General features: G+C 37.5%; 1 pseudogene across 1 annotated transcript; it reads left to right on the forward strand.

Moving 5' to 3' along the window:
- Positions 1-871: 871 nt before the first annotated feature.
- Positions 872-1,600, forward strand: LOC309810328 (small ribosomal subunit protein uS12-like; annotated as a pseudogene). The gene has a single exon. The product of its transcript is annotated as a small ribosomal subunit protein uS12-like (transcript).
- The last annotated feature ends 13,391 nt before the right edge of the window (positions 1,601-14,991 follow it).

Below are 14,991 nucleotides of genomic sequence, written 5' to 3' on the forward strand. Positions count from 1 at the left end.
TAACACTTTTAATGTGTATCTGCTCTAGGTTTTTGCTTTGCAGTTACCGTGAGGCTTCCACAAGACATCCAACAGATAACACGGTACCTTTTAATTTGATAGCAGCTTGACTTCAATCATCTACAAAAGTTTCACCCTTTTACTTCTCCCTTTTTATATTTTTGACATTTCTCAGGATATAGAAAGAATTCTAAAAGCAGCTAGGGAAAAAAGGATTGTAACCTACAAAGGAACACCCATTAGGCTATCAATGGGTTTTTCAGTAGAAACCCTACAGGCCAAGAGTGTGGAATGGCATATTCAAAGGGTTGAAAGAAAAATCTTGCTAGCCATGAATGGTCTATCTAGCAAAGTTATCCTTCAGTTATGAAGAAGAAATAAAGCCTTTCCTAGACAAAAGCTGAGAGAGTTCATTACCACTAGACCTGCCTTGCAAGAAATGCTGAAAGGAGTTCTTTGAGCTGAAATGAAAAGAAGCTAATCAGTGACAAAAAATACAAAAGTATATAACACACTGGTAGAGATAAATATACAATCAGACCTAGAAACTAAATCTGTAATAGGATAGTTTGTTAACCACTTAATTTTAGTATAAAGGTGAAAGGAAAAGAGTATTAAAAGTAATAATAGCTACCATAATGTATTAATGAATATGCAATATAAAAATGCAACATCAAAAATATAAAAACAAAGAAGTAAAAGGGTGAAACTTTCATAGATGACTGAAGTCAAGCTGCTATCAAATTAAAATGCACTGTGTTACCTGTTAGATGTCTTGTGTAAGCCTCATGGTAACCACAAAGCAAAAACCTAGAGCAGAAACACATTAAAAGGGTTATACTCTTTCGTTCAGGCCCGTGGCACTGGCAGGATGGGCAAGTGTCGCGGTCTTCGTACTGCGAGGAAGCTCTGTAGCCACTGACGAGACCAGAAGTGGCATGATAAACAGTACAAGAAAGCCCATTTGGGCACAGCCCTGAAGGCCAACCCTTTTGGAGGCACTTCTAATGCCAAGGGAACTGTGTTTGAAAAAGTAGGGTTGAAGCCAAACAGCCAAATTCTGTCAGGATTCAGCTCATCAGGAAGGGTGTCAGGATTCAGCTCATCAAGAATGGCAAAAAAAATCACAGCCTTTGTACCCTATGATGGTTGTTTGAATTTTACTGAGGAAAATGATGAAGTTCTGGTTGCTGGATTTGGTCGCAAAGGTCATGTTGTTGGTGACATTCCTGGAGTCTACTTTAAGGTTGTCAAAGTAGCCAATGTCTCTCTTTTGGCCTTATACAAAGGCAGGAAGGAAAGACCAAGATCATAAGTTTTGATGATGAAAGCATGATAGTAATAAATTTCCATATGCCAAAAAAAAAGAAAAAAAAAACATTATACATCATGACCAAGAGGGATTTATCTCTGGGATGCAAGGATGGTTCAACATATGCAAATGTGATATACCATATTAAAAGAATGAAAGATGAAAATCATATGATAATCTCAATAGATGCAGAAAAGGCTTTTGACAAAATACATCCTCTCATCATTAGAACCCTCAACAAATTTGGTATAGAAAGACCATACCTCAGCATCATAAAGGCAAATATGATCAACACACAGCTTACACTGTACTCATCGTGAAAAGTTGAAAGCTTTTCCTCTAAGATCAGGAATAAGACAAGGGTGCCCACTCTCACGACTCTTATTCAATATGGTACTGGAAGTCCTACTTAGGAGCAACTAGGCAAGACAAAGATATGAAAGTCATCCAAATCAGAAAGCAAAAAGTAAAACTGTCACTATTTGCAGATGGCATGATCCTATATATAGAAAACCCTAAAGACTCAACCAAAACACTGTTTGTTGGAACTAATCAACAAATTCAGTAAAGTTGCAGGATATAAAAGCAGCATACAAAAATCAATTATTTCTATACACTAACAACAAAACATCTGAAAAAGAAGTAAACAGTCATTTTGATTCAGTAGCATCAAAAACAATAAAATACTTGAAATAAAGTAACCAAGGAGATGAAAGACCTATACAATGAAAACTATAAGACATTAATAAAAGAAACTGAAGAAGACACAAATGGAAAGATATCTCGTGTTCATGAATTGGAACAATTAATATTGTCAAAATGTTTATACTACCTAAAGCCATCTATAGATTCAATGCAATCCCTATCAAGATTCCAATGGCATTTTTCACAGAAATAGGAAAAAATCCTAAAGTTTGTATGGAACCACAGAAGACCCTGAATAGTCAAAGCAACCTTAAGAAAGAAGAACAAATTCGGAGGTATCACAATTCCTGAAACAGTATGGTACTGGCATAAAAATAAACACATAGACCAATGGAACAGAATAGAGCCCAGAAGTAAACCTACGCATATATGGTCAACTAATTTACAACAAAGGAGCCAAGAATGTACAATGGAGAAAGGACAGTCTCTTCAATAAACAGTGTTGGGAAAACTGGACAGCCACATGAAAAAATAAAATCGGACTATCTTACACTGTACACAAAAATTAACTCATAATGAATTAAACACTTGAATATAAGACCTGAAACCATAAAATTCCTAGGAGAAAACATAGGTGGTAACTCCTTGACATAGGTCATGGTGATAAATTTTTTAATCTGACACCAAAAGTAAAAGCAAGAAAAGCAAAAATAAACAAGTGGGACTAGATCAAACAAAAAAGCTGCACAGTAAAGGAAACCACCAACAAAATTAAAAGGCAACCTACTGAATGGGAGAAAATATTTGCAAATCATACATCTGATAATGGGTTCATATACAAAATATGTAAAGAACTCATACAACTCAATAGCAGAAATATAAACAATTCAATTAAAAGCAGGCAGAAGAGGGCTTCCCTGGTGGCGCAGTGGTTGAGAGTCCACCTGCTGATGCAGGGGACACGGGTTTGTGCCCTGGTCCGGGAGGATCCCGCATGCTGCGGAGCGGCTGGGCCCGTGGGCCATGGCCGCTGGGCCTGCGCGGCCAGAGCCTGTGCTCTGCAGCGGGAGAGGCCACAGCAGTGAGAGGCCCGCGTACCGAAAAAAAAAAAAAAAAAAAACAGGCAGAATATCTGAATAGACATTTTCCCAAAGAAGACATACAGATGGCTAACAGGCACCTGAAAAGATGCTCGACATCACTAGTTATTAGAGAAATGCAAATCAAAACCACAGTGAGATATCACCTTACACCTGTTAGAATGGCTATCATCAAAAAGACTAGAAACAACAGCTGTTGGCGAGGATGTGAAGAATAGGGAACACTTGTGCACCACTGGTGGGAATGTAAACTGGTGCAGCCACTATGAAAAACAGTATGGAGGTGCCTCAAAAAACTAAGAATAGAACTACCATATGATCCAGCATTTCCACTTCTGGGATTTATCTGAAGAAAATGAAAACATTAATTCAAAAAGATCATGTTCATTATAGCATTATTTACAATAGCCAAGATATGGAAACAATCTAAGTGTCCATCAGTGGATAAATGGATAAAGAAATTGTGAGATACATACATATATATTTTTGGGGGGTTGGCCAAAATGTTCATTTGGGTTTCGAATGAACATTTTGGCCAACCCAATATATAAGATGTTATACACACACACACACACACAGGAATATTACTCAGCTACGAAAAGAATGGAATCTTGCCATTTGCAACAACATGGATGGACCTCAAGGGCATTGTGCTAAGTGAAACAAGTCAGAGAAAGGCAAATACTGTATGATCTCTCTTATATGTGGAATCTAAAAAAGACAAACTTGTAAAAAATGGAGTAGAGTGGTGTTTACCAGAGGTGGGCGGTGGAGAAGTGGGGATATGTTGTTCAAGAGTATAAACTGGGAACTAGTAGATAAATAAATCCTGGAGAGCTAATGTACAGCATAGTGATTATAGTCAACAATACTGTATTATAAACTTCAAAGTTGTTAAAAGACTAGATATTAATTGTTCTCACCACAAAAAAGAAATGACAATTATGTAACATAACAGAGTGTTAGCTAATGCTGTGGTAGCAATCTTACTGCAATATATAAATGGATCAAATCAACATGTTGTACACCTTAAACTTACATAACGTTATATGTCAGTTACATGTCAACAAAAAAGAATGAACATTACATAATGTAAAGTGTGAGGGATAATAAATAAATCTCTGTGTATCTATCACCCAGGTTAAGAAATAAATAATTCCAAGACCTTAGACACCCCTCCTTAATGTGTTCTTCAAGGAGCCACCTTCCATCCTAACCTTTGGGTTAATAATATCCATGCTTTTATTTGTAGTTTTACTATATAAGCATGTATCCTTATTTAGTTTTGGCTATTTGGGACTTATATAGATGGCCATATATAGTTGGAGTTGTTTCTTTCAATAAATGTAACATTTGTAAAGTTAATCTATATTGATGAATGTAGTTATTATTTAAATGTATCCATTTTTAAAATTATTTATTTATTTATTTTTGGCTGTGTTGGGTCTTTGTTGCTGAGCACGGGCTATCTCTAGTTGAGGTGAGCAGGGGCTATTCTTCGTTGCCATGCTCAGGCTTCTCATTGCGGTGGCTTCTCTTGTTGTGGAGTATGGGCTCTAGGCATGCGGCTTCAGTAGTTGTGACACACGGGATGAGTAGCTGTGGCCTGTGGGCTCTAGAGCGCAGGCTCAGTAGTTGTGGCACACGGGCTTAGTTGCTCCACAGCATGTGAGATCTCCCCGGACCAGGGCTCAAACCCATGTCCCCTGCATTGGCAGGCAGATTCTTAACCACTGTGCCACCAGGGAAGTCCAATGTATCCATTTTTATGTTTAGGTGTATTTGTTTTTTCTACATTTAGGCTTTTATAAACAATGTTTCTATGACTATTCTAGCACATATGTTTATTTTTTCCTGTTTTATTGAGATATAATTGACATACAGCACTGTATAAGCTTAAGGTAAACAGAATAATAATTTGATTTACATACATCATGAAATGACTACCATGATAAGTTTAGTGAACATCTGTCATCTTATATAGTTACAAAATTAAAGGGGAAAGTGGGGGGAGGGATAAATTAGGAGTTTGGGATTAGCAATACACACTACTATATACAAAATAGATAAACAAAAGGACTGACTGTGTAGCACAGGGAACTATATTCAATAACCTATAATGGAAAAGAATCTGAAATATATATATATATATAACTGAATCACTTAGCTGTACACCTGAAATTAACACAATGTTGTAAATCAACTACACTTCACAAAATTATTAAAGAAATTGAAAAAAATTTCCTTTGTGATGAGAACTCTTAGGATTTACTCTCTTAATAACTTTCCTATACAACATACAGCAGTATTAATTATATATATACACACACACATATATACATATACACATGTAATAAATATATATATATAATGTTGTACATTACATCCCTAGCACTTATTTATCTTAAAACTGGAAGTTTGTACCTTTTGACTGCCTTTATTCAATACTCATCCCCTACCTCTGGTAACCACAAATCTGATCTCTTTTTCTGAGTTTGTTTATTTGGTTTTGAAGTATAATTGACTTATAACACTGTGTTAGTTCCCAGTACACAACACAGTGATTCGATATTTCTATACATTTAAAAATTTTTAACTTAAAATTTTTTTTTAATTTTTATTTATTTGTTTTGGCTGTACCATGTGGTAGGCAGGATCTTGGTTCCCTGACCAGGGGATTGAACCCCTGCCCCCTGCAGTGGAAGCGTGGAGTCTTAACCACTGGATCACCAGGAAAGTCCCTGTATACATTTCAAAATGATCACCACAATAAGTCCAGTTACCATCTGTCACCACAGTAAGTCCAGTTACCATCTTGGTTCCCCGATCAGGGATTGAACCCATGCCCCCTGCAGTGGAAGCATGGAGTCTTAACCACTGGATCACCAGGAAAGTCCCTCTGTACATTTCAAAATGATCACCACAATAAGTCCAGTTACCATCTGTCACCATACAAAGATATTACATAAGTATTGACTGTAGTCCCCACACTGTACATTTCATACCCATAACTCATTTATTGTGTAACTGGAATTTTCTACCTCTTAATCTCCCTCACCTATTTCTCTCCTCCACCCACCCCCCTTTCCTCTGGTAACCACCTGTTTGTTCTCTGTATCTATGACTATGTTTGTTTTGTTATGTTTGTTCATTTGTTTTGTTTTTTAGATTCCCCATATAAGTGAAATAATGAAGTATTTGTTTTTCTCTGTCTGACTTATTTCACTTATCATAATACCCTCTAGGTCCATCCAAGTTGTCACAAATGACAAGGTTTCATTCTTTTTATGGCTGAGTAATATTCCATTGTGTGTGTGTGTACGTATATCACATCTTCTTTATCCATTCATCTATTAATGGGAATTTAGGTTGCTTCCATATCTTGGCTATTTTAAATAATGCTGCAGTGAACATAGGGGGTAAATATATCTTTTCAAATTAGTGTTTTCATTTTCTTCAGATAAATACCCAGGAGCGGGATTGCAGGATGATATGGTAGTTCTGTTTTTAGTTTTTTGAGGAACCTCCATATTGTTTCTCATAGTGGTTGTATCAATTTACATTACCACTAATTGTGTACAAGGGGTCCCTTTCTTCCCATCCTATCCAGTATTTATTTGCGGACTTTCTGATGATAGCCATTCTGACAGGTGTGAGGTGATATCTTGTAGTTTTGACTCTGCCCGTGTTTTAAAATATTTTTTTATGTTGAATTTCATTAGTTCTTTGTATATTTTGGATATAAACCCCTTATCAAATATATGGCTTGCAAATATCTTCTCCTAGTAGGAGGCCTTTTCATTGACAGTTTCCTTCACTGTCCAAAAGTTTTTTACTTTGAGGTAGTCCCATTTGTTTATTTTTGCTTTTGTTGCCCTTGCCTGAGGAGACATATACAAAATATTTCTGTCAGATGTCAAGAGCATACTGCCTGTTTTTTAGAATTTTATGGTTTCAGCTCTTACATTTAAGTCTTTAATCCATATTAAGTTTATTTTTTATATGGTGTGGGAAAATAGTCCAGTTTGATTCTTTTGCATGTAGCTGTCCAGTTTTCCCACCTTCATTTATTGAAGAGGTTGTATTTCCCATTGTATATTCTTGCCTTCTCTGTCATAGATTAATCAACCATAAGTGCCTGGGTTTATTTCTGGGCTCTCTATTCTGTTCCACTGATTTGTGTCTGTCTTTGTGCCATTACCATACTGTTTTGATTACTGTAGTTTTGTAATATAGTGTGAAATCAGGACACATGATACCTCCAGATTTGTTCTTCTTTCTGAAGATTGTTTTGGCTATTTTTGGTCTTTTGTGTTTCCATACACATTTTAGAATTACTTATTCTAGTTGTGTGAAAAATACCTTTTTTTTTTTTTTTTTTTTTTGCGGTACGCGGGCCTCTCACTGTTGTGGCCTCTCCCGTTGTGGAGCACAGGCTCCGGATGTGCAGGCTCAGCACCCATGGCTCATGGGTCCAGCTGCTCTGCGGCATGTGGGATCTTCCAAGACTGGGGCACGAACCCATGTCCCCTACATCGGCAGGCGGACTCTCAACAACTGCGCCACCAGGGAATCCCGTCATTGGTACTTTTATATGGATTGTATTTACTCTGTAGATTGCCTTGGGGAATACAGTCATTTTAACAATATTAATTCTTCCAGTCTACGAATATGGTATAGCTTTCCAATTGTTTGTGTCATCTTCAGTTTCTTTTATCAGTGTCTTATAGTTTTCTGAGTATAGGTGTTTTACCTCCTTAGTTAGATTTATTCCTAGGTATTTCATTCTTTAGATGTGATTGTAAATGGGATTGTTTTCTTAATTTCTCTTCTAATAGTTCATTGTTAGTGTATAGCAATGTAACAGATTTCTATATATTAATTTTGTATCCTATAATTCTACTGAATTCATTGATGAGTTCTAGTAATTTTTGGTGGCATCTTTAGAATATTCTATGTATAGTATTATGTCATCTGTAAATAGTGACAGTTTTACTTTCTTCCAATCTGGATTCCTTTTATTTCTTTTTCTTGTCTGATTGCTGTGGCGAGGACTTCCAATACTATGCTGAATAAAAGTGGTGAGAGTGACCATCCTTGTCTTGTTCCTGATCTTAAAGGAAATGCTTTCCATTTTTCACTGCTGAGTATGATGTTACCCGTGGGCTTGTCATATATGGCCTTTATTATGTTGAGGTATGTTCCCTCCATACCCCTTTGTTGAGAGTTTTTATCGTAGATGGATGTTTTGTCAAAAGCTTTTTCAGCATCTGTTGAGACGATCATATGATTTTTATTCTTCAGTTTGTCAATGTGGTGTAGCACATTGATTGATTTGCAGATATCGAACCACCCTTGCATTCCTGGGATACATCCCACTTGATCATGGTGTATGATCCTATTAATGTATTGTTGAATTTCGTTTGCTAATATTTTATTGAGGATTTTTGCATCTATATTCATCAATGATATTGGCTTGTAATTTTTTTGTGTGTGTGCTATCTTTGTTTTTGGTAACAGGGCTATTCTGGCCTTGTAGAATTAGTTTGGAAGTATTCTTTCCAATTCAATTTTTGGAATAGTTTGAGAGGATAGATGTTAACTCTTCTCTAAATGTTTGGTAGAATTCACCTGTGAAGCCATCTAGTCCTGGATTTTGATTTGTTGGGAGTTTTTCTATTACTGATTCAATTTCATTACTGGTAACTGGTCTATTCATATTTTCTATTTCTTCCTGATTCAGTCTTGGGAGATTGTACATGTCTAGGAATTTGTTCATTTCTTCTAGGTTGTCAATTTTATTGGTATATAATTGTTCATAGTAATACCTATGAGCCTTTGTATTTCTGTGGTATCATTTGTAACTTCTCTTTCATTTCTGATTTTATTTATTTGGGCCCTATCTCTTTTTTTCTTGATGAGCCTGGCTAAAGGTTTATCAATTTTGTTTATCTTTTCTTAACAAACCAGCTCTTAGTTTTACTGATCTTTTCTCTTTTTTAAAAGTCTCCATTTCATTTGTTTCTGCTCTGATCTTTATGATTTCTTTCCATGTACTAATATCAGGTTTTGTTTGTTCTTCTTTATCTAGTTCCTTTAAATGTGAAATTAGGTTGTTAGAGATATTTCTTCTTTCCTGAGGCAGGCTTGTATTGCTATAAACTTCTCTCTTAGAACTGCTTTTACTGACGTCCATAGATTTTGGATTATTGTTTTCATTTTCATTTGTCTCCAGGTATCTTTTTATTTCTTCTTTGATTTCTTCAGTGATCCATTGATTGTTTAGTAGCATGTTGTTTAGCCTCCATGTGTTTGCATTTTTTGCATTTTTTTCTTGTAGTGTATTTCTAGTCTCATAGCACTGTGGTAAGAAAAGATGCTTGATATGATTTCAATTTTCTTAAATTTACTGATACTTGTTTGATGGCTTATTAGCATGTGATCATGTGATCTATCCTAGAGAATGGTCTATGTGCACTTGAAAAGAATGTGTATTCTGCTGCCTTTGGATGCAATGTTCATATATATATATATTCTATTTGGTCTAATGTGTCATTTAAGGCAGCATTTCCTTATTGATTTTCTGTCTGGATGATCTGTCCATTGATGTAAGTTGGGTGCTAAAGCCCCCTACTATTATTGTGTTACTGTCAGTTTCTCCCTTTATGTCTATTAATATTTGCTTTATGTATTTAGGTGCTCTTTTGTTGGGTGCATGTATGTTTACAATTGTTATATCTTCTTCTTGGATTGAACCCTTTATCTTTATGTAATGTTCTTTTTTGTCTCTTGTGACAGTCTTTGTTTTAAAGTCTATTTTGTCTGCTTTAAGTACTGCTACCCCAGCTTTCTTTTCATTTCCATTTCATGAAATACCTTTATCCATCCTCTCACTTTCAGTCTGTGTTGTCTCTGGATCTGAAGTGAGTCCCTTGTAGGCAACATATATATGGGTATTGTTTTTGTATCCACTCAGCCACTCTATATCTTTTGATTAGACCATTTAGTCCATTTACATTTAAACTAATTATTGGTAGATACGTACATTGCCATTTTGTTCATAGTTTTGGGGTTGTTTTTGTAGTTCTCTTGTGCGCTCCTTTCTTCTTTTGTTCTCTTTGCTTGTGATTTGATAACTATCTTTAGTGTTATGTTTGCATTCATTTCTCTTTTTTGTGTATCTGTTGTAGATTTTTGGTTTGTGGTTACCATGAGGTTCATATTAACTATATATGTGATTCTTTTAGTTGATGATCTCTTAAGTTTGAACACATTCTAAGAACCTTGCATTCTTACTCCCTCTCACACACATTTAATGTTTTTCATGTTACATTTTACATTTTTTTGTTTTGTGTATCCCTTAACTACTTAGTGTGGATATAGATGATTTTTACTACTTTTGTCTTTTAACCTTCCTACTAGCTTTATAGGTCGTTGATATACTACCTTTGCTGTATATGTCTTTACCAATGAGATTTTTCCTTTTGCAATTTTCATATTTTTAGTTGGGGCCTTTTCCTTCACACTTAGAGAAGTCCCTTTAACATTGCTTGTAAAGGTGGTTTCATGGTGCTGAAGTCTTTTAGGTTTTGCTTGTCTGTAAAATTATTTCTCCTTCCAATCTGAATGAGAGCCTTGCCAGGTAGAGTATTCTTGGTTGTAGGTTTTTTCCTTTTATCACTTTAAATATATTGTGCCACTCCCTTCTAGCCTGATAGTCTTATGGGCGTTCCCTTCTATGTAACTAGTTGCTTTTCCCTTGTTGCTTTTAATATCCTCTCTTTATATTTAATTTTTTTGCCATTTTAAATGCAATGTGTCTTGGTGTGGTTGTCTTTGAGTTCATCTTGTTTGGGACTCTCCGTGCTTCCTGGACCTGGATGTCTGTTTCCTTTCCCAAGTTAGGAAAGTTTTCAGCTATTATGTCTTAAATATGTTCTCTGCCCCTTTGTCTCTTCTTCTGGGACCCCTATAATGTAAATGTTCATATTCCCGATGTTGTTTCAGAGGTCTCTTAAACTGTCCTCATTTTTTCAAATTCTTCTACATTCTTCTGTTCAGCTTCAGTGATTTCCACTGCTCTGTCTTCCAGGTTGCTAACCTATTTCTCTTATCTTCTAATCTACTAGTGTATTTTTCACTTGAGTTATTGTATTCCTCAGCTCTGTTTGGTTCCTCTTTATATTTTCTCTTTGTTAGAAACTTCTATCTTCTCATTGTGTTCATCCATTCTTCTTCTGAGTTCTTCTGACCATCTTTACAATTATACCTTGAATTCTTTATTGGGTAGACTGCCTATCTCCACTTAGTTCTTCTAGACTTTTATCTTGTTCCTTTGCTTAGAACATATTTTTCTGCTCCTCATTTTGCCTAATTCTCTATATTTCTCTGCATTTGGTAGGTTGGTTATATTTCCTGATCTTGGAGATGTGGCTTTATGTAAGAGATGTCCTATAGGCCCCAGGAGGATACTCCTTTCTGGCCACCAGAGCTATATGCTCTGGGGGTGCCCTCTTTGTGTGCTGCATGTGCCCTTCTGTTGTAGGGGGCTGACTTCTGTGGGTGTGCTGGTAGGTGTGGATAGCCCTTGGTCAGGTTGGTTGTCAGGCCTTGCCTAGTGTGAATGCTGCCAGCTGTTGGTGGGTGGGGCCTGGGCCCAGGGGATCCTGTGGTTGGTGTCAGCCTGCTGGTGGGCAGGGTCAGGTCCTGAGCCCAGTGCTGGCCCACTGGTGGGTGGGGCCATGTCCTGGGGCAGCTTGTGGTTCAGGGGTCCTGTGGCAGCCAACCTGCTTGTAGGTGGGGCTGTGTCCCTGCCTGGACAGATGCCTGACCTGGGGTGTCCCAGGACTGATGCTGACTAGCTGGTGGACAGGCTGGGTCCCAGCATTAATAAACTAGAGGGAGGATCCCAAAATGGCACTTGCAGCACTAGCATCCTCATGGTAGGATGAGCTCCCCAAAACGGCAGCTGCCAGCATCTGTCTCCAAGATGATTCCCAGTTGCCTCCTGCTTCTCTGGGAGGCTCTCTAAGATTAGCAAGTGGGTCTGACCCAGGCTTCTTTCAAATTACTGCTTATGCTCTGGGTCTTGGGTGTGTGAGATTCTGTGTGTGCCCTTTAAAAATGGAGGCTTTATTTCTCACAGCCCTCTGCCTCTCCTGAAAGTAAGCCCCAGGGGCCTTCAAAGACAAATGTTCTGGTGGTTCATCTTCTGGGTGCAGGACCCTCACACTGGGGAACCCAATGTGGGGTTTGGACCCCTTGCTCCTTGGGGAGAACCTCTGCAATAGTAATTATCCTCCAATTTGTGGGTTGCCTACCGAGGGGTATGGGTGTTGACTATACTGCATCTCTGGCTCTACTATCCATCTTGTTGTGGGTCCTTCTTTATATCTTTAGTTGTAGAAGATCTTTTCTGCTAGTCTTCAGGTCATTCTCATTGCTTGTTACTCTGTAAATAGCTGTAATTTTGGTGTGTCTGGTGTGTCTAAATTTGGAGGTGAGCTCAGGGTCTTCCCCCTCCACCATCTTGGCTAGTCCCCCTCTAGTACATATATTGTGGGAGTGGATTTGCCAAATTATAGGATACGTACATGTTCATTTTTACTAGATAATGTCAAATTGTTTTCAAAAGTGTTGTAAAATGTACTCCCAACACTATGAGTTCCAGTTGTTCCATGTCTTTACCAACATTTAGGATTGTTGAACTTTTTCATTTTTGTCAATCTGGTGGGTCTACGATGGTCTCATTTTATTTTTGCTTTGATACAAATGAGGCTAACATTTACATATGTTTTCTGTTTATTTTTTTAATGAGGATGATTGGTTTATATTTGTTGTTCCAGCATAATTATTAAAAGGCCTCCCTTTGTTCTCTAACATCTCAGTTTGGACACTAAATTATGCAGCATTCTATTCTTAGTTGAATTCCTCTACTAACATAGAAATTCCCTTCTTGCTCTTTAGGATTACGGATGATACTCACGTGGTCAAGTGGCTCTGAGGGAAGAAGACGAAATTTGGGTAGATACAGAGGATGGAGCAAAAAAAAAATGAGAGGGAAATCAAATGTATTGACTATGACTACTTAGTCTGACTCAGGATGACCATTTCCAAAATAATGTGAGATGGTGCCTTCTAATGGGTACAAGCAGATGGACTTGATCAATATCATTCAGCATCAAAGTAAAAGAATTTGTTTACTTACTTCTGAGAAATGACTCAAGTCACAATCATTATTTGAAAGTTGGTCACAGTGTATACTGCAGCCAACTTACTTCCCTCTCATTCTGTAATAATTCTTTTAAAAACTTGCATATGAAACCAAACAGTAATTTTCATACCTTGAGATCATTTTGTGAAGTCCCCTACTCTTTAAAAAACTCACTTGTAATGGTGCTACTGAACCACTTCCATATTACTCAACTAATGCTTCATTTCCCCCCAAAAGGAAATCAAATAAATAACATCTCTGTAAATAATGTGTATTGAGGGGTACTTTGCATTTGTTAAAATGATTTATGGTTCTAGTCTTCTTCCTTGAAGAAACCCTGAGAAAGCATTTTTCCCCATCCTTGTAGATGAAGGAGAAGAGGCCCATCAAGGCCGAGTGTCCCCCAGTCATTAAGGAGGGGAAGTCACACTGTTGCCCCAGAACTTTGGAGTCTCTGGTTTAGCCCAGCACATTTCCCAATAAAGCACATTTCCTTCCTAATATGATTTAATGGGGTTGCGTGTACGAACTCATGCTGGGGACTAAATGCCAAATTATTTTCTTGCTCAATATTCTTCTGCCATCATGTCAAACATGAGAAATTTCAACATTCCAAGTTCATTTCATTTCTAATCACTTGAACAAAAACTCTCCCAAGACAAGCTTGACAAATGTTATTTCTCCTATTTAGAAAGCTCCCTAATAGCTGGAAGGATTTTTCTTCCAAATCTTCCACAAATTGAAGTAAATTTAAAGATAAATCCCACCTTTGGAAGGAAACAAAAGGTGGGAAATTCTAGCTCTGTTTCTTTAGTTATAAGTGACTACTAGGCAGGGGCTTATCCTGTACACAGTTGGCGAATGTAAATACTAGTGTTGCTCCCTGACGTTCCTCAGACTTCCTTGTCTCACATCTTTGTTTCTTCCCTGGCCAAACTCTCCGCATTTATCCAATTTATCTTATCCGATTTCTTTCTGGATAAGCAGCTCAGTTTATGTACTTAACAGAGCAGAAAGAAAACTTGTCATTTCTGAAAAAAGAAGTGAGGTTGCAAATGTACAGGGTAGAACAAGATTAGGCAGGACCAAAAGGCAAGAGCAGGATGCTCATAACAAAGACAGTTTAAAAATTATAACCATAATTGTTCATCCTATTGGAATTTACTGGCTGTCAGCACACTGTGGGTGTAAATTGTTAGGCATTTTGATGAGTGATCGTCCTTCCTTCCTTCCTTCTGGCTCTCTGATGACATCCTCTAGCAAAGCTCAATGTCATCTTTAAAAAGAAAGAACAGCACACTGATGAATTAATTTGCAAGTATTTGACTAGCTCTTCTAGTCACAAATTTGGAAATAAATAGATATTTTGCATAAAACAAGTGCAAGAGCATGGAGTTAAGTACATGGAATATCAGTCCTTATTCGCTGTTATTAGGGTTCTCCAGAGAATCGGAACCAATAGGATGTGTGTAGATGTATGTGTGTGGGTGGTGGGAGTGTATTTTTGGGCCTCTCACTGTTGTGGCCTCTCCCGTTGCGGAGCACAGGCTCCGGACGCGCAGGCTCAGTGGCCATAGTTCACGGGCCCAGCCGTTCCGTGGCATGTGGGATCTTCCTGGACCGGGGCACGAACCCATGTCGCTTGCATTGGCAGGCGGACTCTCAACCACTGTGCCACCAGGGAAGCCCGGGAGTGTATTTTTAATATAGGCTCATGTAAT

This window comes from Mesoplodon mirus (genome assembly GCF_964341445.2).
Source record: "Mesoplodon mirus genome assembly, chromosome: 9".
Classification (NCBI taxonomy): domain Eukaryota; kingdom Metazoa; phylum Chordata; class Mammalia; order Artiodactyla; family Ziphiidae; genus Mesoplodon; species Mesoplodon mirus.